Source organism: Merops nubicus, unplaced genomic scaffold (genome assembly GCF_000691845.1).
Source record: "Merops nubicus isolate BGI_N331 unplaced genomic scaffold, ASM69184v1 scaffold50871, whole genome shotgun sequence".
In the NCBI taxonomy this organism is placed as follows: Eukaryota; Metazoa; Chordata; class Aves; order Coraciiformes; family Meropidae; genus Merops; species Merops nubicus.
In genome coordinates, this window is record NW_008587274.1 from 14,691 (window position 1) to 20,245 (window position 5,555).

Sequence of the window (5,555 nt, forward strand, 5' to 3'; positions counted from 1 at the left end):
TGAGGCGATAGGTGCCATGTGGTCACCCTTTTCTTATGTGTTTAACTGGCTGGTCTGGCTGTTTCCCATGCCAACTACGGGCAACCTCGGTTCACTGTTTGTACCACCTGTTGTGGGCCAGGTCATGTCGTTTGTGGGATCGTTGGGGGTGGTGTCAATCATGTATGAGCTTGTTGACTTGTTTGTACCCCCGGCGGTCATTCATATAGTAACATTTCTGCCTATAATACAGTCTGTGTATTGGTTCATCTCCCTGCTGGTGTTATCATTTTTGTTGGGCCTGGTCATTGGCAAAACGGTCCCTCATGTGTCAGAGCAATTTTTTTCAAATGCAACGGTGTCACCCATCTGTCCAACTACAATATCAAATTTTCTGCTTAACTGACTTTTACTAGGGCCTGGCATGTAGAGGTTTATCACACAGCCTGTCTCCTCAGCCCAAATAAGCCACAAGCCATGGCCCCACCCCTCCCAGCACTGGGCAGGGGCCACTCACCAGAGGAATAGGGAAGTGTGTTGCGTACTGCAAATGGCGCAGGTCATAATTGGACGGGAAAATCGCTTCTCTCAGGCGTTCCCTCTTCACTGACTTCTCGCTGGGAGCTGAAATTCTTCTGTCTAAAGAAGAGGTCACACTCTCACAAGGCTCCCCAGGCATCGGAGAAAAAATCTAAGTCGTGTAAAACAAACGGTTAAGGTAAGCTTAGCCGATAGCTTTCCAAATTCTGCAATCGCATTCAGAGGCACAATTTTGTACTTGCTTACTGTTACTTTTTAAACACCTCAGCTTTTTCAAAGATAGACAAAGCAAGGACAATCATAATCAAGCCTGCAATTTAAAATACACATCCACATTATATCTCTATGCATATCTCCATCATTATTAGACAAGTTTAAACTAGCAGTATTCAGTCAGGAAAAAAAAGCACTATGATTCAGAGTAATCTCCACACTTCTTAGGCTGCTGTGACACAGAAACCAGAATGAGAAATTCCAGTGATTGAGGGAAAATAATGAAAAGGGCGAAGTGGGAGGTGACAAAAGACACTGTAGGCAGGCATGTAATCATCATTCCAGTTACTTCAAAAACAAGTGGTCTCAATGGGGTTCTCAATGTCAATGAGGTGGGTAGCTCTGCATATTTATTTGGATGTGCTGGGGGCAAGAGGAGGGAGGGAAGGAGGGAGAGGAGTGTCAATGTGCAGGTGGGTGACTAGGGGAAGCACAGGAGGGCAGAGAGCTGTCACACAGCAGAGATTCAGAAAAAGGAGGAGAAGCACTGACAGAAAACAGCAGGGACTGGATGCTGAAGGACATCAGCTGCCAACAGAAGCATCGAGGTGGTGCTGGGGGCACAGAGAGATGAGCAGCAGCAGCAGCAAGCACAGGCATCAAAGGCATGCAGAAAATCGAAAGTTAAACCTACTGGAAATTCCGAACTAAAATCTGCCTTAAAGTCACTCTTGTCTACATCATCAAAAATACCAGCGGTTCCTCTGTCAATGCCCACATGTTCCATAATACTATGATCCTGATAATTGTCAGAGAGAAAAACAAGCATCAATCACACTTTACTGAAGACCCATTTAACTGATCAGAGGCAAACCCAAGCACTCCATCTACTTAAGAATTAAAAAAAAAAAAAAAAAAGTTTTGATGGTAAGAAGTTTTCAGATACTGACTTCTAAATCTTTATGATAAGCCTCAACTCACAGAAATACTCCTCAAGCCTAAATCCACAAAAGCACAGAAAAAGGAAGGAGCCAAAGGGGGGAAGAAAACTTTATATTGCATCCCTATCCCCATGAGCAATTCTGCTCCAGGGACATCTACAGAACAGGAAGCTGATTTTGGTACCTTCTAAGATTTAGTTCCTACTTTGTTGTACCACAAAAGACAACTTGTGGAAACCTCTGGTATTTCAGGACATATTAGGCAATGAGATCAGCAAAGAGGTATACAAAATAAATTAAAAAGAAACATAAGAGGATGCTTTAGCAGCCCACAGGCTCCAGGTGGACTGTGCAGGAGAAAAACAGGCTCATCTCATCACACGAGCACAAACGTGGTCTGCAGCCCCGAGCTTAAGGCTGCCCTCCTCTCACAATGCCACGAAAAGGCCACGAGATGCACATGAGAGGGAAGGCTGGGACACGTTACCAGGTTTGTCTCTGCAGGCTGCAGCAGGGGCCATGCAGCCCCCACAGAAGCCCCCGGGGGTCTGCGGACAGATGACCAGGCCATGCATAGCTCATGCCAGCGCTGTGCCAGTGTCCCCCATGCTACCCACAGACGGGGGCTCCCTCCAGGCTCCCGCTAACAGCTCTCCCTTCTCATCCTCAAGCCCCAGCTGCAAATAAGTTTTTTCATTGGTACATTTAGCAGTCCACATGTTGCCTTTTTCTTTGTCCCAAGTTCTTTAGATCACCAGCCAACAGTCAGCTCCGCGTACTCACGTTAAAACATACAAGAATGTACAACATACAGCTACATACAAGAATGAAGCTAATGGCTCACTTTCAGTCTTCTCAAAGAGAAAGAGACAAGAGACACAGATTGAAAAATTTAGTATCTCATGTCTGAAACACTAATCATTTGGTGAAAACCCACATCTAACGAAACCGAGAACCAAACATGGGAGCAATAGTAGGAAGTGTTACCTCCAGTTTCACTTCATGATCCTTAGAACAGTGCCCTTCCACTGTTTCCCCATTATGTGAACGTGGTCTAGTAGCTGCGCTGATTGACAAGTCTCCACGGGATATTAAAGTGCACATGTACGCATCATGGGAGAAAACATCATGCCGAGTGAATTCAGAAAAAAGCAGCACCAAATTAACGAACTCCATCTTCTCATGGTGACTATTTGGGTCAGCTACCCAAAAAAAAAAAAAAAAAGTTAGACTGTAGTTTCAACTTACAAATATTTGTGTTTCAACTATCCAAATTGCAAACACAAGCACGTTCATTTTAAAGGCCTACTAAAAATGTCCCAGGCATCCTGCACAGGTTTCTCTGTCTCCACAGAACAAACCATTTCCCATCTAACTTGCATGTTTTCACTTTGCTGCCAGCTCCAGCTACGGGCCAGGCTTCAGAGAGCAGGGCACTCCAGACCATCCAGCCCCATACACACCTGCCCCAGTCAGGTGGATGTGTCAGCAGTTAACTATAAAGTTTAGATACTTTCAAAAATTAAAAAGAGAGGAAAAGAGGGCAAGGACATTCCTTGTGTGAAGGAAAAATTAAAATTGAAGCTGTGGATTATAACAGACCACCCAATGGTTGTCCTTTCCTCTCAAATTGTATTGCTATAGTAAACGTTATTTTCTCATCTGTAGCAATTTTGTATTCACAACAGAAAACTTTTTAAAGTATTTTCAGAGAACTCAAGGTCTTTGCATGCCAGGCCTCCAAGACGTAAAAGCAATATTTTATTAAAGCTTCATAGTGTAGTGTATTTTTTCTATTAAATATGCTCACACATATCAGGAAAGTTTATTAAAATAAATGCACGTTATTTTGCCAGTGCCAACGCAAAGCCTAGAGAAACAATAACAAAATGTTATACACTGTGTTTGGTCATCATGGCTGTTTAAGCTGACTTGTCCCATACCACAGAATGGTTTGCAGCATTGCAGTTAACAGAAAATAGCTTCATACCACACCAACTATCAGGCAACAAAACCTCCAGCTGCAGAACTACCAACCCCAAACCATCAGCATTTATTTAAACACAAGCTATACTTTCTGAGTTCCAGTTAGTTCAGTATAGGACACTACTTCTGCTTAGCAGTTCTCGGGATGCTGCAGCACAGCAGCTGCACCAGTGAGCCTGTCGGGGCCCGAGCTCTTCACCGCAGCCCCAGGCAGAAGGATGCCCACGGGAAGGCCAAACACACCCACCCTCCTCCTCAGCACAGCCCCAACACGCTCTTCGTGTTGGGAGACACAGACCCACCGTACAGAACGGCAGAACGCGGCAACACTTGTCCAAGACTCAAACGCACCAGCAGATTTGCCTAGCAAGGAAAACACCTCCCACCTGCTATCCCTACCCTGCCTCGCAGGGCAACCCGGGTGAGGAAGGACAATACTGCATTTGACATAAGCATGTCAGAAACACAAGCCTAAATAACAAAAATAGTTTGGACGGTTTATTAAAACCAGGGTCACCACTGGCACAAAAATAGAGCACTGCCAATACCTCAGTCTGTAACAATTTTTTAAGAAGTTTCTCCTTTTTTGGGTGTTGAGAGTTTTCAGTATCATGTTTCAAATCGCTTCAAATCCCCTTGGACTTTAGAAGAGCAGCAGCAACTCAGTAACTAGTAGTGGTTACAATACCAGAAACACAAGCTACAATATCAGGCGGCTTTATTAGACCGAGACATTTCATAGAGCAACCTAGGATGAACAAAGATCCTTTTCCCAATCCACTTCTTTGTCAGCTTTAACACTTGTGTGCAATTTCCAAGTTAGTCACTTCAAACGTGGATGTGTCAAAAAGAGGCAAGTGTTTAATGGTAAATACACACAGTGCAAGTAACTTCCCCAAATCTCTTACAGCTTAAACAGAAATACAAAGTTTCTTCCAATTTTCCTTTCATGAAGAGAAAAGAATGAAAGTCACAAAAAGATTCTATAACAAGGGAGGAGATAAAAAAAGGGCAATCAAGCAGATAATCACAGAAACTGGGAAACCCCTGCAACAGCAAACCAGTAACTTCAGCAGCCAGCCAGCAGACCAGTTGCTTCTGACCTACTTTGGAATATAAATTAGTTCATACTCACATAATGAGGGAGCTTGTGTATCTAAAAATCTTAGCAGGACATTCTGAAAAACAGGAAGACTGGAACCTGTCAAGGAGGCTGAAGACAGAGATTCCTTTTCATCAAGGACTTCAGATTCACCACACCTCTGCACAGTTAGATAAATAAAACAGCATGTATCTACACAAAAATTCAGACAGGATTCCCACAATTCGCACCTGAGGCAACTGTATGTGTGATTGTTTCCCACCTCTTCATTCATAAAATCCTGACTTGCTCTAGACTGACACGTTTTTCCCATTATCTAGTTTAAATAAAACACCTTAGAAATAACTAATCACTTTAGGTTACTTATTGAAAAGGAATGCCTGAGAAATGTACCATCATCTGCAATGACACTGTTTCATACAAAAGCAAAAATTTAAGGTACAGAACTTACAGGACCAATGTGAATACGAAAGGTAACTTCTTGTTTGCAAAAATCACACTAAATCTAATAATAGCCAGGGCAAACATCTGTGCTCTGAGTAGATTTGGGTGCAGTGAGGCAGAAAACACAGTAAGGTCCCTTCCCTCAGTAAACTTTTTGTGGCGAGGAGAGGGCAAAGCAGAGAGGTTTTGGAAAGTGGAAGTGTTTTGCACCTCAGCCTGCCTGTCCCTCTGTCTGCACAGATGCAATTCTGAGCATGGCCTCACTCCCTGGCTGAGCGGACATCCCACAGCACTGTCCTGGGGAACCTTCTTCGCGGGGGGGGGGGAGGGGGGAAGACACAGGTGAACAG